Consider the following 23,104-nt stretch of genomic DNA (forward strand, 5'->3'; position numbering starts at 1 on the left):
GTTTGCTGCGAGGGGGTTTACCGCTCACTCCATGGGGGAATAATCCATTCCAGGTCAAAACACCAGCTCCCGAAGAGCTCCATAAACCAGCACTTCGGCCTCGCGGGCCTCATGCACAACTGCATAGTAAAAAACCGTGATCACAGATTACAGCCCCCTGTCAGGTGAGGCCTCTCCAGGAACTCTGCATAATTTAGGTTCTGGGAGGCTTCAAACGCCATGGGTGAACATGTCCTCGAGCACTAAGGTAAAGGTCAGAGAAGGGTGGTGGTTTTGGTTAAATTCAAATAAACAGGTTGTGTCTGAACTTTTTCTGCGTTAAACCAGACCAGGGTCTTTCCCAAACCTGAACCAAGATCTGTGAGAGTCTAAACATGACAGTAAACCAGTTTAATAATGCTGGAGTCACTACAAGTGGATGTTGTGCTGTAAGATCGGATGTTTTGGTGGAAAGCAAACCCGCTGTCTGTGTCTTTTAGGTTTATATGTTCAGTATCAACATATGTGCAACTTGCTAATAGAAAAATGTCTTTCCTAATAGAAAAATGAATCCAGCGGCAATTACGTTTCGCACAAAACCTGTTTGCTGTTGCAGTTCAGCTGCACAGAAACGTCATTTTTAGGAGACGGGGTTGTGAGACCAGACAGGGGCGGAGGGTCGTCACACGTGGCTGAGCTCGCTAATGCTGTTGCGGCCGAACGCAGTGATTAATGCCCGCGGCGTTGGAACATCCTACCCAAGACCCACACATAGTGCCAAACTCATCATCAGCTGAAAGTGTTTAAACTGCAAAAATCTGACTACAGTACACTGGCTGCTGATCGTCAGCGAGGTCAGGACTGAAACAACCCCCGCCCCCCCCCGATGCTCCTCTGCTTACAGCAAATCACCTCAGGAGAGCAGATAAAATGGGGAGTGGAGAAGAGAGGGAGCGCAAGGGGAGCCGGGGCCCATTTGAGACACTTTATTTGCCTCTCCATCATCAAAACGGGAAGTGTGTTATTGCTGAAGAAGCACTCATATAATTGACATACTGTGGCCTTATTCTGCAGTACAGCTCGTAGTCTAAGTTTTGCGCACAGCCAGCAGAAAATGTAGAGCAAGTACACCGGAGTCGCCGCCCTTAAATAACAGCACGTCAAGTTTGAAAAGAGCGGGAAGTGCAATGTCAACCGCGCTCACATTTATCAGCTTATAGGTGAAGGATTTGGAAGTTGAAAGTACTAAATGATTGTACTTCTGAGCACAGGGCAGTTCTCCGGTATCTGTAAAATTAAAAGCTGCTTTACTCTAATTATTCACTGCACTTTTTACTCTACTACATTTATGTGACAGTTCAGATCGAGATGTTTTGTCGGATTACGATACCCACGTTATTTAAAGTGCCTCCAGTTAAACCAGCTGCAACGATAAAACGCTGATAACAGAACATCTTCCCGTATTATCATATATATGCTAGTATGTCACCTCAGAAGGGACCATTCTGCATCGTGAGTATTTTCCCAGTCCCTTTGAAGATAAAACTCATGCACCTTTATTTACACACTCGAACACATGAATGCAGGACTTTTGCTTGCAGTGTTTTACTTATTTTTATGTAAGGAATCAAACACTTGCTCCTCCAGAAACGACGACGATCCATTTTGGAAGTGGTCAGAATAAAATCCTCGGATGATAGAGCGGAGGAAGTAAAGAGCAACTTCTGGAGCTTTTGGGCCACCTGGAAAGGTGAGTTGTGATCCGCTAGCAATCCCTCCTGTGGCTACTTTGTAGAAAAATGGCAAATGTATCAGATTGCATTTAGTAAGGAGAGGATGCTCTTCTCATCTTTGTGAGTTCAGCTCAGTCCGGTAAATATTGATTCACCAGTTTGTGCAGTGCAGCTTTAAAACCAAATAGAAACATTTGGCAGGAGGATGAAAGCTCCTCTCGCTCCCCTCCGTCTCACATTGTGCTTCACATCTGTGGATCTGCTGCCCTGCACCTCCGCCACCGAACGACCGAAGGGGGGAGCACGGTGACCAACGCGGCGTGCTGTAATGGGCACGCCTGCTCCGCTTCTCTGTCCACATCGATAAAGTTATAAAGCCACACAGACAAGGGGGGGCCGGTGAGGCCGCGCGGCCTGCCAGCAGCCGGCCGTGTCCTCGGTCGCTTGGCTGAGTCCCGGTCAGAGAAACTCACAGCGAGGCTCGGGATGAATTTTTGAGCAAACAGTCCCGTATCTGAATAACTGAGCTTTAGCTGGAGCAGACTGACCATGAATTAAGAGGCAACATTCTAGTTTAAGGCGCCATCTTTGTCATTTCTTTGGAAATACACGTATACACACACACACACACATATACACACACACACACACACACACACACACACACACACATTCATATATACATACACATATATAGACACATATACACATATATAGACACACTCACACACACACACACACACACACACACACACACACACACACACACACACACACACACACACACACACACGCCCATACACGTTTCGATGAGGTGAGACTTTAGCTCCTGTTTGAAGATAACAAGGGATTCTGCAGCTCATTCCACCACTGAGGCGGCTCGCATACAGGTGGATAATGGCTGCATGGTAATAATAAAAAGAAGGTTGTCTTTACAACGTTTACTGCAACAGTTATACCGGAGCATCACACGCACACGATAACTTAGGGCGAACTCTCTGCCAAACAGCTCCGCAGGAATGCGCTTAAACGTGAAAGCCCGACTGCTAATGATGACTATTTATGAGGCCGCTTTCTAGTCGAACGGCATAACTCAACAACAAAATCCACGGGGAGGTGGTGAAGGAATCCTTCTCAGTATTCAGACTGCGGGGTTTTTTTGTTTGTTTTTTTCTCTGCTGTGCTCCGAAACTTTAATTTCAGAAACTTTAGATTTGATCCGAGCAACCGGACAGAATTGAATATTCATGGAAGCGAACCAGTGGTTGTGTAAAACCTTGGCTCCTCTGTTCGTTCATTAGAGGAAACCCGACACGGCAGCAGCAGCCGCCTCTTCCTGTCGTAGCTGCGTTGTTCGTCTGACTTGTGTCCCAGCCTCCGCCTCTCACCTCATTATTGCTCGTCCTCGCCAAGGCCCCGCATTATTCTCCTTATTATTCTGCTTGTGACCATTAGGCATGTTCATCTCATTACTGTAATTCTGATCCAAGGCCCACACCTACCGTAACTGTGAGCCATCCATCTCGTTAGGAAACCCCTGTCACCACCACAGTGAACGCGGCAGCAAATTAGTTCTGATGGAAAAAGTCTTCGATGAGACACAGAGTGTCAGCGGGAAGAGATGTGTGTGTGTGTGTGAAAAGAGTGTGTGTAAATGAACAGAGAAAGACGAATTACAAATCAACATTTGAGCGTGGGGTGTGTTTTGTGGGGGGAAGGAGGAGGAAATGGAAGTGCGTAGACACGTGCAGGTTTTGCTGCGTACTCGGGGGCTCATTTCAGGGTGTGTGTTTTAGATCTATGGCTACTTAATGGCCTATTTGCTCGTCGGATTTGCTTCAAATGACTCAGTCGGAGTAAGGAACTAATGTGGCTATTAAGGCTGCATTAGCTTAAGTCGCTGTCTCTCATACGCATATACGCACTCACGTACAGACGCACACACGCACACACACACGCACACTAATTGTGAGTGGTTTCAAATACTTTCTTCTTCCATTATGAGTTTGTGTACAGGCTGTCAGTGAGGGCACCCCGGGGCCACTGAATCCTTTTAAAACCTGATGCAGATTTATGGGTGTGAACATATAAATATGGCTTTTAAATCTCATTTTCTGCATCTGATGTAAGGACAGAATAAACCAAGGGCGCAGTTTTTTGAAGCCCATTCAAACAGTGCGACTTATCTCGCAAGAAAGCAGGAACCGGGAATAATGCTCGTTTTGGGGGCTTCCCCCCCCCCAGCAGCCAAGGCCGACCGGAGTTGATCATGTCTGACGTCGAGGTACGACACCCAGTGTTTTATTGATTTTCATTTTATCTTGTGGGTAAAATGTTCCACAATTCACCAGTAACTCAAAGATCTGTCGAGTGAAAATGAAACAGCGAGAGAGGCAATTTTGACTCAACGTCCCTTTATGTTAACAAACTGAGCCTAGTAATTGATACCGTTAATACTACATGACTTTACAACTTCATATCTGCCGTATGGTTAAGTCTGTTCATTTCATAGCTTTAATTAATCTCTACTGGAGGGAAATAGAAGGAAAAAAAAGGTTGTACACAATAAATGACCAAAGTACTGCAGGCACGGAGGAGTCGATTAAAACAGACTGCAAACACAAAACTCCTGGTAATTATTATTATTATTATTATTGAAATAAAAAAACTATGTAGAGTAATCAGTGAAACCTGTTCCAGCCAAGTGGGGAGAGGACATTTTATAACAGCAGCGGCTCGATGTCAGGTCAGACAACAACACACAAGTGGAGTCAGTCCTTGTTAATCCCCAGAAGCCGCCACTGAACAATTAAGTAAATACTGAGGACAACGCACCGAAGGGCAGGTAGAAACGCTACGGGTTCATTGCTTTTTGCAGATGCAGATAAAGGTCATAAAATCGTTTGCCTTGCTCATCTATGACGCAGTTTCCGTGGGACAGGAAAGAAAAAAAAAGTGGGGGGAAAGAGTCAAATTTGGATAAAACCTGTGATGTGAACTCTGGTTCCACTGTGTGATAAGTTTTGCATCGGTGACATTTTCCACACAGAAAAGTGTTTCCCACGCTCCGAGCACACATGCCGCTACAACGCCAATGGACCAAATGTGGCAGGGCAGGCATCCGGGTCGTGCGTGGACGTTAAAGCCACCACGCTATATGTGGATTGTGTTCGCTGACACAGGCCCGGGCGTACTGTCTGGAACCACGCCAACAGCCCCGCGTTCATTTCAATCTGCACTTATCAGAAATGAGTCTAATTTGTCAGCGAGGCACTCAGCCAATCAAGAGTCGAAAGATTTAAATGACTAGATTATACTGCTGACACAATCGATTCAAATATGATTAACAAACCAAATTAAAGGCAAATTTTACTACCACCGTCATCGGCAGCATCAAAATTGCATTAGATGACTTACTGAACAGCAGCCCACCTCTTTAATAGGGAGGGGGGGCGTCCTCTTCTCACAGGGAACAAAGAGGTGCTGGCACTCATCCGGGTTCACATGCAGATCCTTGCGGTGCGCACGCCCACGTACGTCTGTCCGGCGGGCCCTGCAGACGCGCGTTAAAAGTCCTCGAAGTCCGTCATTGGCTCGGCCAGCTGTCTGTCAAAGTCGGCCGAGATCGCCTGCGCAGAGAGACAAAGAGAGGAGGAGGATGAGCGTTTAGAAGAGGGTAGAAGTTGAGAGGAGAGAGGGGAAGAGGCGACGGAGGAGGGCGGGTGGAGAGGTGCAGCGAGAAGACGGCAGGGACGCCGTCCATCACTGAGGAGAGAGACAGAACAGGGAGAGAGTGAGACGAAGGAAAGACAGAGTCAGTGTCAGGCCGCCGCCATCACACTTCAGCTTCAGACAACTGATGTCGCTCTGAAAAACAAAACCCTCAGCGAAAATGTCTGAACACGGCGCTGAGACTGGACAAGGGCACCGCCATATCGTCCATCTTCTCTAACAAACAAACACAAAAACTGCTTCAGATACGACTACAGATTACAAAATGACATAAGCTGATCGTCTTAAATGATTGATCTTCGTAAAAACATAAAACTGGGAAACTCTCCAAATATGTTTCAATGAGTGGCCATCCTGGATTGATAAACTGGAGCCTGCGGTAATCCTCCGCTGGTCGCACACAGTTTGCAGGTGAATAGTTGACCTTGTCTGACGGCTGTACGAAGCTCTACGTGACGGTTACTTGCGATAGTAAAACGCCGAGGAACAAACACGAGCCGAGCCGGAGACCTCTGGGAGTAGCGACGTCACGCACAGACGGTGTGAGGTTCCTCTCGCACGCCGTGACTGTTTCTGCTTCACTTCGGCCTAGACTCTCTGTCTTAACTACATGGCTGCCGTCTTTCGCCCCTTCGATAAATACCGCTCTCGTTCTCTGTCGGTCAGTAAGGTTTGCAGTCTTGCCACATCCCCCACGGAGAAACGCAACAGTCTCCCACAGAGACATACGAGAGATGAGTCTGGCCCACTTCTCAAAGTGCGTTGCCATAGTTATAAAAAGGGAGTGGAGTGGAAAAGTCTAAATAGGTGACTGCAGGAAAATGTCTGGGTTGGGAACTGTCAGCACCTCTGTAAAATAATGCTGGCAGTCCTCACCCTGCTGTCCTGACTCAAATCAGCCAAGCTTGGCAACTCTACACTGGTCTGGATACTATGCTTGGTCCACTGTCCTCCTTTCTACCCGTCCCTAGGGACTCTGTGATCATTAGGGGAATAATCCACTCTCAAATTCCCATAAAAAAAGCGACCCGTCTTGGAACTTACATTTCTGAGTCGGAAAAACCTGAACAAAGGAGCGGAGAAACGTAACGAATACAGATGCACGGTACAATTAAGCAAATAAGTTCCAACGATGCTCCGTGGCAGGTGTGAAAACGCTGAGCAGGCCCAGATTCTGATTTTTCTCAGGGCAGGAGCTTCAGCCGCAAAGTGTGCTCAACCGGCCTGTGTGTCTACAGGAACGGTGACTAATGTGGCATCTGCATTTAGATCAGTGGGAAAGACGTCGGCAAACGGGGTCAGAAACTGCGGACGACAGTGCACGTTAGATGAGCAAATCCTCCTCAGGTGACCGAAGAAGTGTCAACGCAGGACGTGATCAGACTGTGACAGTCAGCAATTACACAGAGAGGGATTTAATAGCAGGGTTGCAGCGTATAGACCCCTCATTACGAAGGTGAAAGCACATCTGAGAGTTCAGTGGTGCAAGAGCCGCAGGTACTGGTCTACAGAGAGGTGGAAAAAGGTGATAGGGTCAGATGAGTCCTCCTTCACCACAGATGATGGTCAGTTTGGAGAAATGGGGTCATCAGGCTGTGTGGGTAACAGTTCACCAGGACATGGGAACTACAAAAAGCTGAACTTGAAAACCTGTGACTTTACAGAGCTTAAAATGTATGAAAGTTGCCTTGTTCTTGAATAATGTCTTCAACTGCAAATAGTGAAAGAATGTCCAAAACAACAGAGCATATCGTGGAACTTGTCACTGTAGAGAAATCCAAGAATGTAATAATAACCTGTGTACATAGAACCCCAGGGTCCTGTGCCACTGACACGTTCTATGATGAGATGGTCGTACGATAAGATGAATGACAAAAAGATGGTCTTTGCACATTTTAACGTAGATGTGTTAAACTCAAATGACCGTAGAAAGAATATTTAAGATCTATTACCTACTGTCCTAAAACCCACCACAATAACAAGTGACAGAGCCACATTAACACGTCACGTTTTTACCAATGAAAATGGGAGTGGAGTATCAGGTGAACTGTGGGGTTCCACAATGCTCAGCGCTGGGTACAAAGTTATTTATGTTGTACATTAATGATATTTGCAATTCTTCCACATTGCTAAATTAACTTGTGTAGGTTTTGGATACAATGGAAACAAAATTGAGAACTTTAAAATGATGGTTAGATATTAATAAGTTGTCATTTTCTTTAAACAAATCAAAAAGTTTAATATTTGGATATCGAAAAAAAAACAATATTCAAGTATAAATCAGGATAATTAATATTGAAATTCAAAGAGTTTATAAAAATGAATTTTTGGGAGTTGTTATAGACCAAAAACTATGCTGGAAACCACATATAAATCATGACAAAAATATCTAAGTCCATTGCGATATTGCACAAAATAAAAAGACATTCTCGTGCAAACTCATTACATTTATGGCACCGTTCTTTAATAGTCCCATGCATTACCTACTGTGTGGAAGTTTGGGTAAACAGAGACAAAACAATCACGAATGCAATTTCTATACTGCAGAAAAGATCAATAAGAACTATAAACATAGTTGATTATCATCAACCAACCAATATCTTATTTTAATCTCACATGCTCTCAAATTTAGAGATTTGCTGGACCTTATAACTGCAAAATGAATGTATAAAGTAAAAAAAAAATGAAATAAAATAAGATGTTTCCAGACTGTCTCCAGATGTTGTTTCAAATTAGAGTGAGTCAGTATGCACTTAGGAATTTGCGTGTTTACAAAAAAGAAAGATTAGAAGAAATGCAAAACAAAGATGTATCGCAGTTAAAGGAGTTCATTTCAGGAATAGTTTTATTTCCTGTGGGTACCTGCCAGAAGTAGGAAACACGTTGTCACATCCAGGTATTTCTCGCAGCTACAAATGAATTTGAAAGCAAAAAAAACCAAAACTGCATCTAGTCATCTAAAACTGCAGCCGGAGGCGTCAGGTTTTGGTTGGCTGAGCTTCAGTACCTCAGACAGAACAGTAAGAAACCAGATACTACAACAGAAAACAACCAGACGACCAGACAAAAAGTTGCCCTCTTTGTCTCGCCGTTACTGGGTTCCCCATACGTTGGTTCATCTGTGGCCACACATGGGCGTGAAGGCACCACTCATAGTCCACATCACTTTAAAACAAGGCAACGATTGTCTCGTCTCTCAGTCGAGGCTTAGGTACGACTCTGGACTAAGGCAAGATGGAAAGCAATGGATTGACATCGAGTACCGATTTCATATTGAATTTAAAATGTCTTGTGTTTTTATTTATGGTTTTAGATACAATTTGCAATGAGCAGAGTAAAACATGACTATGTAATGGAAGTAAAGTAAAGAAATCTTCAGTCCGACCTGGCAACATCTTCCACAAATGGTAGACGATGTGGTCATTTCACATCTATGCCATTTCTAAGCCTCTCACAGCTCTGATCCAACCTGGCAACTTTACGTAGTGTCCATACCTTTATTCCACACCAAAAAAACCTCCGCTGAATTTAACAGGACCTGAAGTGGCAACACTGACATCACTCTACCTGTTTGTTAGTTTCTTTCTCTCTCGCCTTTCAGTAAAAGACTCGCATGAATCTAACTTGGCAACCCTGCTCTACCCTAGAAAACATAACTTCTCCCGCTCCAAACATCCCTTTTTTTTCTGTGCCCTATTACCCCTATTTTCTAAGATGTCTCCAAATATCTCTGAGGTCAAACTTACAACGATCTAACCTGGCAACTCCACACGGTGTGAATAACTCCTGTCATCAGACTCCAGAAGAAAATAACCTCCTTCTGCAGCTGAAAGTATTTGAAGTGGCAACACAGAAATCAGTTTTTATTTTAACTTGCAAACCTTGCTTCAGCCTGGCAGCTGTAACCCTCTCTGCTTCCTTCAAAATGAAAAAACCTGGTTTGTTTTCCCCTCACTCTACCCAATGGTTCCATCAGCTGGGATTTTCACAAAACAAGAAAGACCTCACTGGAGCAAAAGACAGTCTACCCAAAGCCTTTTGCTAAACCTTAAACCAATCCACGGTGGCAGCGTGCAGTGGGAACAAGTCCTGTCCGCCTGTCCGATGCCGCTGCACTGACACTCTGATGACCTGCTCTATATCGAGGCGACAAAACATGTCCCGATTCTGAACTGTCCGTCGCTGAATCGTCAAAGCCTGAAACACCCAACGAGCTGATAAATGACAGAGATTGAGACACCGAAGAATGAGATGACATGTGGATAAATGGTTAACATGATCGTCTAAACTAAACTCTGTCTAAACGACAGAGAGACTGATGACTGGATTATAACATTAATGGTAACAAGACGGTAAATGTTTGTGTCTCTCTGTGCTTTGTCGGTGTTTCCTCGCTTCATGTCCAGGTCGTGGCTGCCAACGCAGGCTATAAAAAACATTAACAGAACTGGCAACACAGTCTCTAACAATTTCCATGAATTTATTAACCCCTCTGACCTGGCAACCGACATCAAGTACGTTTAAACGTTGACACCACAGGTGCCCTCAATTCATAAACAATTCAGAAATCACGCTGGTAACCCTGTCACAAACACGTCAGTTTCTAATATGTTGGCAAGACAACACACCTCCCTCCTCTCTTCATCTTCATTCCTCCGTGCTAATTCTTTTTTTTCTCCCATCCATGGTAAAGAAACCATCTATAAAGTCACAAATGCAAGACAGAGGTGACCTGGTTTTGGCTGTGTGTGTCTGAGGCGCTGGAGGAGCGAAGACTGGAAGAACCTATTTTTCAAAAACACACCGCAGGCACATCTCAGCTTCTCATATTTCCACAAGACATGAGGAAGAGGAGCTTATTATAATAAGTCTCTGGAGGATGAATAAAGCCATACGACTAGAACCGAATGGAGAGTGACCAAACAAACAAATAACAAATAATGTTTCTACCATTTTAGGTTTTAAAAAAAGTAAAATTGGGTACATTGCGTCTTTTGCCCTGGCTAAAAATAAGAGTTCATAAAACTAACCCTGACCTGGAAACCAGCACTAACTGTAAGTCTGTCAGACTTCAAAACCAGACCCGGACATCTGGCAACACAGCCTCCCCCTGCCGACTAACTCCATGTCCAGAAGGTCCTGTTTGACTGTTCTGCTCCAGCTTGTCTTCTAATGTCAACCGTCTCCTCCCTTCATCCTGCTCCAACTCCCATCACCTCTCCAAACTTCTTTGACTCCTCTTATGCTGTTATAAAATAAGATGAATAATTAAAATACTGAAAATCCGTCCAAACATCGGCCTTTTCCATCCCGCTCTCAAGGCACAACTGAGCTTCCAACTCGCCAAGACTGTCCATCCCCTGTCACAAAACTTCTCCCAAAAGTGCTCAGCCCAGAAAAGTCTGACCACATTAGAAGCTGGCAACCACGCTGCCACGGGCTCCAAGCACCGGCACCAGCGGTTTAAAATGACGCCAACCTGGAAACTGATATCTACCTCTGCAGAACGCCGTCTTCTAACCAGAACCTTTTCACCGGATTAGCATCATTCCAATCTGTCAACCTCGTCAGAGCTCAGCGCGCTTCAAGCAAGCTACAAAGCTACCGAGCCTCCGTGTCTCCAAAACGACCCTGTCCACTCCACTCCCTTAAAAAAACGAGACCAACGTGGCAGCCATCCCTGTTCTCCATTAACCTTTGTACCTATTAAACATCCTGGCAGTATCTGCCTCCACATGCCTCCCCTCCACCAGCTTAAAACTCACTCTAACGTGCCAATTTATGCCCTACATGAAACTGCACCACTTCACATCTGAAGAACCTGACATGGCAACGGGATTATTTCCACTGTGCTCCCTCCAAATCCACTCACCTCCTCTGCTTAAAATCACTGCAACATAGCAACTCTGCTCTGCTTGTAAACCTCCCTGCAACCTGGCAACCACAGCAGGTGCAGTGCTTTGTGGTGAGATAAGCTAAGAAGGACAAACTCTCCCCATCCTCCCCCACCCTACACCCCTCACCTCCTCTCTGTATCACGGCGGCTTTGTTGAGCCTGCATCTCACCCTCTTTACCTTTGCACAAACACACACACACACACACACACACACACACACCCAAACCGACGTATGTATGCAGGTAATCTTACAAACTCGTACAAGAAGGTGTATGTCTTTTACAGTGCGCGCACGTGTGCGTGGGTGTGCGTGTTCGTGTGTGTCTGCTCCAACCAAATTCCTCATCTGAACCAGTAAGTCAATGATATGGTACTGATTAATGTGATGGGACCGTCCTTCCAAGAAGAACAGCAGCATGAGTCATTGCAGCAAATGCCCCGAAATTACATACTGCATGTTTACGCTCAAAAGACCTCTGGTAACCGTAATTATGACTCATCTGTAAGGAGGACAGGGGCGAACAATGGAGCATTGTTGTAAAGCCACAAAGTCCACAGAGGGGGGAGGTCGGGGTGGATGGATGGGACATCAAAATGTCAGACTTTATGGGAGATGGCTGCTTCCCTCCACTTCCCCACTGACAGTCAATAGTGGCTTCTTTTTTTTTTTACCATGGCCGCGATCTTTCCTCCACCTATGCTAAGCACTTAAATCCAGCCGAGCTTTAACCACAGCAGTGTTGGATCCGAAAATGCACCAGAGATTTTTAACCGTTTTTGAGGGCGCCGGCAAATGATACTGAACTCGTTATCAAATCCACCAAGAGTCAGCATCAAGTAAATCCCTCCTTGTAATTAATTATGTTTCCCGTTCAGTATTTTAACAATTCCACTCAACGTTTCAGTCATGAAAAACCAAAACCCAAAGATCTACCGTTGCCTTTTTTTTTTAGGCTGGGAATGCAGAAACGGTTTCTAATGTCGGCCTCGTTACTGGTCACAACCTGTAGATACAACGTTAAAGTGAAAAGTGAGAGGAACGGCAGGAGATATGAGATGAGGATTAAATATATAATCTAACACGTTGAAAAGATTCAGAATTGTGACATAAGATTATTCTATTGAACGAAAGGGGAGATTCTCCTGATACCGACCTGGTGATCAGCCGGATCACTCCTCCGTAGAGGCGTCACCGCTCAGTTGCTTCAGCCCGCTTGTGGTTCTAGAGGGGGGCTTCTTTTTTCTGCGCAATCTTCATTTTGACCAGCGCCAGCTACGGAGTACGAGTAGCCAGCTGCCGCTAAATATTTCCCGCACGATGTCGGTCTAAAATGTCCCCAAAAGGTCCCCGAAAGAGGGTTTACGAGAGTGCGTCCTAACAGGTACACAGTGGCAAACCTTGGCCACAGGCTCAAATAATTTAATCTTTTCGACAAAGAGGGTTTGTTCTGTTTTTTTTTCCCTTTTACAGGCCAAGTGACAGTAAAAAACCATGTGGTATTTCATATTAAACTGTGTGTGTGTGTGTGTGTGTGTGTGTGTGTGTGTGTGTGTGTGTGTGTGTGTGTGTGTGTCTGTGTGTGAAAAAGACTCACACAGAAGGAAGAGAAAATGAGAGAGGGAGACTTGTGCTGGTAAAGAGGTAATAAACTGCTTCAGGCCATGAAAAAGTACTGCAGTTTTACAGGGGTGAAACGTAGAACGCCGCAGACTGTGTGTGTGTGTGTGTGTGTGTGTGTGTGTGGCTCTGTGTGTGTGTGTGTGTGTGTCTGTGTGTGTGTCTGTGTGTGTGTGTGTGTGTGCGCGCGTGTGTGCGCCTGGGTGTGCGTGTGTTTAACAGTAAGAGCCTTCGGCCCTGATTGATGTCTTTGTGAGGGTTTAAAGTCCTTCACACCTCTTGCAGTTTTTTTTAAATCTTGTATCTGAGTTAAGTCACCTGCGTCCACAAATACGCGATAAAACAATACACAAATGTTAATGTGTTGAAATTATTACAGTAACTACAAACCTGAAGCTTCTAATGAGGAAATGAATGTGAGATTACACACAAGTGACGAGCTGTGCCGCTTTGACATCACACGTTTCTCTGCTGTCATGCCAGAAGAGCAGATGACTGGAGGCATCGTCCCTTTGCTCATTTTGGCTCCATAATTTCTCTGTGTGTGTGTGTGTGTTTTAATATCCTCGCACATAGTTGACCTCAAGCACTCTTCATCATGGAAACCTCCAATGAATACAACCAATAATAATCATATGGCCGTGGTTTGTGGTAATGGAATAACATTACTGGGGCCGATAACCTGCAAGTATCTGTGTGTGTGTGTGTGAGGTTTGTCGATGCCTGTGTGCATCGGTACGTGTGTGTGTGTCTGTGTGTGTGTGTGTGTGTGTGGGTGGTTTCTGACCCCATCGTTGCACAGTGACACCTCAATCCCTCAGCCTCTCTCTGGCGTTTTCACTCTGTGGGCAATCAATTCTCATCGTTGTGGCAACCATGGAATCCAATTAGGGCCGCCTCATCACAAAGGCGCCACATGTGCGTGTACACCTCTGTGTGAGAGTGTGTGTGTGTGTGTGTGTGTGTGTGTTTGTGTGTGTGAGAGTGAGAGTGTGTGTGTTTGTGTGTTCTTGTGTGTCCAAGCTTTTACGGTGACCTTGAAAATGTGATAGGAAGCAAAACCTTAACATTTAGAGACACTGCTGCTGCTTCACAGAGTGAAAGAATGAACCGAAGAGAGGTAAAGTGGGAGGGCAGAGGGAGTAGGATGGAGCAATAAAGGGACAGTTACTTCCCTCCTCAGAGTGAGATGAGCAGACTGACATCAACTTAATGTCTTTAGGTCGACCCTAGCCGCTGGCTGGGTTCTGTCCAAAGTGAAGGAAGGCACCTACCAGCACCTCAAAAGCTCATTAATCAACGTCTTATGTCTCGTTTGTTTGATCTGTCTACAACAACAGGGTCTCAGACTGCGTTTCATGGCGGAGGCACCCTGCCTGGCCTGAAGTAAAGGGCCGCCCTGCCAACGCCAGGAGAACATTTTTACATCTTTATGTAACATATTTTAGGTTTTGTTAAGCTTTAGAAAAAAAAGGAGCTGTGCCACTAAATCTAAACTAAAGGCCACTATTGTAACGAGTGATGTGACCAGGTGTTTAGACCATCATAGTAACTACGTGGCTCGTGGGACGAAATGCGCCAGGATCTGTCCGACCCAGCTCGGTATGTTCACTCACTCACAGTAATTAGCAGTAATTAGTAGGATCAGCAGGAAAAAACAAAAACAAAACCTTTACGTTTTACAAGTTGGAAAAAGACGAGACAAACTCACCACTACGCTGAAGCTCAGACAGGAGGCTGAAGTTAGTTTGATAATCACCAGCAGTCTACATGGAGTTGAATATGAATTTGTGGTTTTAGAGGGAGGAAGTATTTCTTGGCAATTAACAGTTGGTCCATTAACCTGGCACTTCTGCGCAGTGTGTCTGCCTGTGGCGCAGGTTTCCACATGCAGTCAGTGAGTACGGGATTTCGCTCTTCGCTTCAGATCACGCCAAAACTGGCAACCTCAACAAGATGCTCAGAGGGCAGGACTGCGTCGGGATTGGGATCCCACAGGTCCCGCGGGACCCCACGCAAATCTCGTGAGAGCGGGCGGTTTTAACTTTGCTGCAGGCGGGAAACGGGCGGTCAGAGAATAAACAGCAGGTCCCGGGATTTAGCCCGCTCTAACCAGAAGGATGGAGTCAACAAATGAAGTTGGAAAGAAGATTAAAAATGGATTTTTACAAAAGCAGAGCAGGGGAGGTCGGACATTTGGACAGTTTTCTCAGTCGTCACTGACGAAGATGGAAGAGAATACAACTCTGTTAGTTGTGACAAATGTGCAAAAGTATTGATCTAAAACGGGCACAAATCTGGAACCTCTGGGTTGAAGTCACATACCTGCTCCACTATCCCCCGTCAACGTAGCGCTTCTTCCTGCACCATCCTTCCTTGTTACCGACAGGTATGACTCTCTTTATTACTACTACGCTGAAAAAATTACGTGCTTTCCCTGCCGGATGGGAGGAGGCACAAAATCAATGCAAACGTATTGTGAATGGTGAATGGTCAGAAGGTTCGGAGGAGGGGGCGGTAATGGTCTGGTTTCAAGAAATCCAGCGGGGTCGGGCAGGAGCAGCTCCCACCGGGACGCTGCGCGGGACACCGTGGCTGCTGCTGTTTGCCGACGATAACGCCATCTTTTTCTTTCTTGTGTCACAAATTTTCTTTTGCAACAATAGCTATAACCTGTTAATGCAGAATAAGCATTTGAACATGAACTGAATCCTGAACCCACAAACACACGTGCGGGCTTAACTTACCTTCACACACTCTTACACCCCGCCCACCCAGTCACACACACAGCCACTAAGCTGTGGCAGCCCCCTTTTGAAGTCCGAGTCAACTTTGTCACAGAGCTAAAAATCCCATTATCAAAGAGAAGGGGAGAAAAATAACAAAATCCTTCTCCCGTCTGAGCTCTCCAGTCTCTCTGCTCCCCATCAGCCTGATGAGGACGACAGTCCAGAGGAGAAGCCAGGCAGACTCTCACTCTCAACACATCAGCTTCCTCCGCCTGTGCATTGATTTTACACAGAACGGCGACGCAATCCACATTTACCTGCTGCTCTCACACAAAGAGACTCACGGTGCAGGTAAGATGTGACTGTATCCTGCTGAAGGACACTGACACGGTGGACATGCGTGTTCTTGGGATCACATCTGAGACTCTCCTCTGATAGGTTCAAGCAATTACTCATATTTATTTCTACCTTTTTACATTGTTTTCTTCCTTAGAGTTATTGTATACAGTAACAGGAACTGTAGGGAGGGAGGACGCAGAGTGAGGAAGAACGCTACAAAGATCTTGCGGTAACATGATATGGATCTTAAGGCGTCTGTCAACAGCCTGTGTCACGGGACAGACGCGCTTCCATTTAAAAACATTTATCAGTCCACACTGACTCCGAGACAGTGAGTGTGTCACCACTGTCCGTCTCAAGTACTGACTAAGGCCGTAATTAAGTTCGGATTGAGTTTAATTTCACTCTGCTTCCAGTGAGTGCTGCCCATCATATCAACGAAGCAGTTGGGCTAAAACTCAATTGATTTCGTTTTATATCAGGCCCGAATCAGAACACACCTGATGGTTGCACAAGCACGTGTCAGTGAAAATACCGCAGTCAGATTACAGCCACAAACCCTCTGATAAAGTTAGGAGACCGTTTTGCTTTTGGTGTGCGAGTGCGGAACCACCAATGCCCACAAGTGTGCCGTTATCCCCATTTGATTTCAGGAGGCAGGGGGATGCAGCGGATGAGCAGGCCATGATGGCAGGCTTTTACCCAGCTTCGAGTGCGGCACTCGGAACAGGTAGGGGCGCCTTTGCCTGTAGACATGGTCGGATGACTTGTTATAAGACCTACTCTGGATTATTTTTAGCATACTAAGGCCATTGGAGCGTCTGTTTGACCGTGGAGATTTCACTGAAAACTCCTGAGTGGATGTTAACTCGAATCTCCCTACTCATCCATCCCCTGAACGAAGAGGATAGAGAGGAGAGAGGAGGACACTGAAAATGGAAAGGGAGTGAATGGAAATGGGGGCGAATTGCTGAATGAAAGAAACAAAAAAAGGGTTGTAAGGTAAAACAAGGACAGAGAGAAAGAGTTTTCATGTGGAAGGAGCCGAGCGCAGCGAGCAGCATCTGAAGGACTCTTCATTTAAACATAATTAATGAGCGGACCAACCGTTTGATTCAGTGAAGAAGAAGATAACGACGACGGAGCATAATGATCAGACCGTGGCGCCTCAAAGTCTCCGTGGCTTCTCATGTCCTCCTCCTCCTCCTCTCACTCTCCATTTCTTTCATCAGAGGGAAAACTCCTTTCACCATCTTCCCTCTCTTTCATCACGCAGGACAGTCCTTTCACTCCTCTCTAACTCTTTTATCTCTCATCCTCTCTTTTTTTTTTTTTGCTTACTAAGTCTCTCCAACTTTCCCAGCTGTTTAAAACATGCAGAGCTATCCTTAGTATGACAGAATGTTTTAACATGAATATAGCAACTTTAAAAGTCCATTTTTGCTCGAATGAATAGAATCCTGTTGGTGTGACCCTTCTTTTCTCACTGTTCTACTCTATTTTTTCTCTGTTCCTTATCTGTTCCACTTCCATTTTATCCAAGTTTTAGTGCACGATTGTTCCAAACATCTCACACACACACACACACACACACACACACACACACACACACACACAGACAGGGTCCTGTAGTTAGAGTGCAGGTAAGTCCGGAAAGCCAAACACAGCCATAATCCTTCCCTTAACTGAGTTACCGGGACATTTCAGGTTCTTACTGTCCGTGTGATCAGTCTGCATTAGACTGCTGCCAGACCCCCAGAGAGACCGGAAGCTTCTGTGGCTTCTTACGTTTGCGCTAAGCATTGCTGGATTCACATCAACGTTGTCTCAGCAGGCCGAATGTTTCAATCCACCTGTTGAATCGATTTTTTTTTACACTTTGCTGAGGTGGAAAATGTAAAAGGGACCGTGTGATAAACGCTGACGGAAGCAGATTTATCCAAAACACATGCCGTCCACTTGTTGTACCTGTGGACAAAAACCTCCTGTTGACACTCACTGACACACTCCTCCTCTCCAAAGCCCCAGGTTTGAATCCAGACCGGGGACCGCGTGACGAGCGCTGAGTGATTCTTCAGGTCCCGAGCGCTTTTTCTCCCTCTGGTTTAAGGGGCAATTTTGTATTTTTCTCCTATGATTTGATCAGCTCCAGTGTAGAAGAGGATTTCTGACCAGCAATTACACTTGACATCTCAATTTAAATTACAAACATGGCCAATATGCCAAATCTGCAGAGGGAGACGGGAGACGCAACCTTCTTTGTTGGAGCCCCATTTTAATAAAAATGCAAATCTCTCAGCCCACTTCTCAAAAACACTTACCTTGTGTGACTTCAGAAAAACAGTAATTTAAAGTCCCACAAGTCTGTCTGTCTGCCGCTTACTGAAATTGCAGCCTGTGATTTTACCTAACAGCGTAACCGTAGCCGGAGAGGGAGGGAGAGACAATACCGCTAATTTTACTGTCACCAGACTGTCTGGCTGCTGGTCAGCGATGCTCCGGCTTATGATTTTCTCTCCTGACTGACAGAATGAACAAAAAGGCGGAAGGAAACGTACAAATAATAATAATAATAATTATAATAACAATAAAAAACTCTTCCTCTGGTCGATATACGAAATCAAACATAATCAATGTTGGCAGCCAACAGCAACCTCATTACCAGATTTAGAGTGAAAGAAAGTGCCAACTAAAAATGGTAATGAGGAAGAGATAACATTTGCTGCGACTAATTGACCCCACACACACACACACACACACACACACTCACTTCACAATGTACAATTTGAGTGCAGCGGGTTTTAAGAAGATCAGTAAATTATATTATTCATTAGAAATCACATCAGTCAGCAACCAACCAGCAGCCAGTCACAGATCCAGCTGTGCCCTTCCGCTACGTGACTGGATGAATTCATCTCTCTCCTGGGCTGCCATCGGTCATCACGCATGATTCTCCAACCGGAAAACATAGGAAAACTGTACAAATCGTGCACAAAGACATCCACCAAAATCAGGTCTCGGACTGATTTAAGGTGAGAAATACATCTAACGGCTGCAGAGTAGAGTTTACAATTAACGGTAGGTGTAACAAGTTGTAGCCACGTGATAAAAACCCAACAAACTGCTGCAATAAGGTAACAGAGCTGTGATTACAAAGGAGAGCTGGCGCTGATGTTTCAATTTCTGGATACACTGGAAATGTCCACAACACCGTCTCTTACGTCGCCCACGAGGCCTGGGCATTTGGAGAGTCATGTCGCGGTACCGATTGGCCAGACCGGCGCCATCTTGACGGGCTGAATCGGTTGCTCCTCGGCTGTTCTCCTGCCGTAGATCTCCGAGTTAAAACTGGGCTGGTAAAATAGGCCGGTCACCAGTCAGCGAGTTAGCGGGTTATCAGTCAGAAGGCCGGAAAATGACTCAGTGTGCTAGCAAGTCAGTCAGTTACAAAGTGATCCGCTTGCTGTCAGTCGCAAAGGCTCCGCGCAAGTGATCGGTCAATGATCTAAGTCAATAGAAGTCACTCAGTTAGGCATCCAGTCGGTAGGTCAATATTTCATTTGGTCAGAGAGAAACAGGCTGACAGGTTTTGAGAAGCCAAAAGTCAACCAGGTGAGGACATTTTCAGTGACCTGTCAGTTCACACAAACACAAACTAATTAAGTCTGGCAACAGTGCTTTATCAAATACACGCAAAACACACACACACACACACACACACACACACACACACACACACACACACACACACACACACACACACACACCCCGCTGATTGACCTGGAGTGGACCTCTTCGCCTTCACTGTCTCTGCTCTGCGCTAATCAGCTGGAGATTACGGAGGCAGAACAAGAGAGGATGTCGCACGCGAGGAGGGAGAAACGGACTGAGGGATGGGGAGATGAAAGAAAAGAACGATGGGGGGAAAAAAGAAAGAAAGAAGAGGAGAAAACAAGCAGAGTGGTGGTTTATGTGATGGAGTGAAAGCGGCTGCTGGTTGGATAATGACATGACAAGTGCTCCTTGTAGTGTCCTTCACTGGCGGTTGAGAGCCAGTTGGTCGGGGTGGAAACACTTCTGCTTATAACTGTGAAGGACTCCCATTTATAGTCGAGTAGACCTCTCTCCCTCTCCCTCTCTCTCCCCTACCTCCTTCCTCTCTAACGGCCAGTGAAACTGTAAATCAGTGCATAGAACAACGTCGTTTACGTAACAAGCACCATTTGGTGGAAATTCTCAGTTTGTACTATAAACACATGAAATGTGTGCTCCGTGCGCACACCAGAGGTCACTGAATGAATTTTGGCTTTGTTTAATGCAGAATTAGGGGCAGATCTTTGGTGGGTTGTCGATGTAGCCCAGTATCCGATTCTTGGATCTGTTTTCTTGACACATCTTTACACTTCCACCACCTCCCTGAGATGGGAAACGTGCCTCTCTGTGTAGTAGGGAGATGACGGCAGGGCTACTGCTTGCGTTCCCTGAAGCTTAACAGGACTATATTGCATGTCATGAAAATGTGATAACTTCCTTTGTCGTTAAAAAGCGCTGATGCGTCTCCGCTATTTAAATTTATCTTTAATGCGTCTCCATTATTTTAAATGTGGTGGGACGCCCCCATTATACAGCACTGCGGAGGGGACTCTGTACACTACTTGGCTGAAAGTATGTGGACGCTGGAGGCATTTCTTTGGTTATTAGGCGTGTCATTCAAAAGAATTCCACACGGCCTCCACTTCTCTTAGAAGGCTTTCGACAGAGGCCCTGGACGGGGTCAAGGTCAGGGCTCGGCGCTGGTCTGTCAAGGTTCTCCACACCGAACTAGGAGAACCGTTTCCTTATGCAACGGGAAAGGGACCAGCACAAAGCGTTGCAAACAAAATTGGAAGCACACTGTTGCCTCAATTTCATTCAATGCTGCAGCGTTACGGTTTCCCTTAACTGGAACTAAGGGGCCTAAACCTGGAAAACACAGCCCCAGTTCAGGACATCCACATATTTATGGCCATGTACTATGATCTATATCGCTTTTTCGGGAACGTCAGGTGCATCTTATCTTCTTATCGTATTTTAATCTGTTCATACAGTATTTGCTGCCGAAATCTAAAAGACGTTTTCTGCACATAGCTATACATATTTCTGCATATTTTCTGTCTACCTGAGAGATGAAACTCTAAGTGGTTCAGTCTTTTATTCATCATTTTATCACTAGTGCTGCTTCTTGTTGTTTCTTTAGCTTCCACAGGGGCTCATTGAGTTTCCTCTAGCTCATCCGCCGTTCCTCTCGCTGTGTATCTTTGTCTCCCTGCCGTTTCTATCTCTCTCTACTCCCTTCATGTCCCTTCTTCAGCCTACATTTGACATTTTTCAACATTTTCACTAGGACAAAATCTGCCATCGCTGAAAAAGTGCAATGTGGGGTGTCCCTACAGCTCCTTGAATTCAGTTGCTACGGATCCAAACTGAGCTGAGGTAAGAATTTCACTATTCACCGTCCAATTTTGTCAATAAAGTACATCACACCAATTTTATACTGATAACTGTGTTATGTCATAATCCCAGAGAGAACAACCAGCACAAAGGAATCTGTCATTACATGAAGTTTCACATTAACAGGCCTTTAAATGAGTCATTTCATCATTTAAGTCTTTAATTTAAACCTTAATTAGTTTGAGAGTTTCAGTCTAATAGAGCACCAGCAGATAAGGTGTACATCAGTGGAACAGAAAGACTCGGGGTTGCTTCTCCATCGTGATGTTTGGCAAATCCTCACTACTTCACTGTTCAGTTCATGACACAGCGACACAGAGAGCTTTCCGTCGGGCAGAATGAGCCCAGAAGTAGAAAACAAAGTGACGAAAGACAAAGACAGTAACAGAGAGAAGAGTAGCTGCTCTAATGTTTTTGGGGAAAGAAAACGAGGTTGACAGTTTTTATGAGTGGAGGCAAAAACGTGAGTAAGAAGCTCGATAGGCTGCAGAAAAGTACGTGAGCAACTGACGCACAAAGTATTAGGCAAACGGAAAGAGAAGGGAGGCTGCCCTCTACAGGACAACCGCCACAGCGCTTCTAACAACTGACATCAACAGACACCACGTCCATGTCGCACCTGCTGCCATCAGTCTGGTGTCTTCCAACCATCACGTAGATGATGTCCAAGTAGTTGAATCAGCCCCTCTGAAAAATGCAGGTGAGAGACGATCACAGGTATTTGGTCATTTGTTAAAAAGCATAAAAACAACCTGTGTTTTTTTCTGACTAGTGACCTCTGGCCTGCAAAGGTAAATGTAGATCGACACTGTCAAAGCGTCGCAAAGCCTCTCAACGAGTAGGTTGGATGGACGGATTCGCGGTTCCCGTGTCCCACTGACTGTCAGTGACGTTTTCTTTTCTTTCCCAAACCTCAACCCAGTAGTTTTTCTGTTTATAACCCCAACGACACCTCAACCTCGGCAGCTTTGAAAGGCACCGGCAAACAATGTCGGAGAAGACAAAGACTGGCGAAGGATCAGGTCTCTGACGCAGCACTAATAATTCCAACTAGTTGGTCTCTCTGCTTCAGTGACAAGGACAGAGGAAACCTGCTATTTCAAATCAGAGAGGAAATGCAAATGTCAAAAAGGAAAAATAAAAACGTGAGCAGACGGATTTTATCGATACTGTTTAATTTTCAAAGCTACTTTTTGGTCACATGGAGGGCATAACCGGACTTTGACGTTTAAAGGCTTAAAGAATTTGTCCACCAAAAGGGATAATTCTCCGCGACCTTTTCTCTAAGTGCAACCGCAGTAGCAACAGCTTAGAACGTGCTCAAACAAATGCTGGTCCTCACTGATCCTCAAAAAAGCAGAATTGAGGCAATGCTCAGCTCCAATCCAACTGAAACCTTAACCGATGGATCCGTGTGTAGATGCTACTTTGTTTTTTAACACCCCTCTCTCATGTTTTTCTAACGGCCAACAGGAATTTAACGTGTATCAATATTGCAGAAGTCACTTGGGACTGAAGACACGGCTGGAGTGCTGCTGCTGGATTACACTTAGCTCTTTACATATGCATGAACGTGTGTGTTAGGTA

The 23,104-nt window shown here is 45.3% G+C and overlaps 1 long non-coding RNA gene across 1 annotated transcript in view; it reads right to left on the reverse strand.

The window, feature by feature from the left end:
• Positions 1 to 5,166: 5,166 nt before the first annotated feature.
• Positions 5,167 to 23,104, reverse strand: part of LOC120792212 — a 95,355-nt gene continuing 77,417 nt past the window's right edge. The window contains exon 3 of the long non-coding RNA XR_005707784.1: positions 5,167 to 5,341. This is a non-coding gene — a long non-coding RNA (uncharacterized LOC120792212). The remainder of the gene's footprint in view (positions 5,342 to 23,104) is intronic.

This window comes from Xiphias gladius, chromosome 7 (genome assembly GCF_016859285.1).
Source record: "Xiphias gladius isolate SHS-SW01 ecotype Sanya breed wild chromosome 7, ASM1685928v1, whole genome shotgun sequence".
Lineage (NCBI taxonomy): Eukaryota > Metazoa > Chordata > Actinopteri > Istiophoriformes > Xiphiidae > Xiphias > Xiphias gladius.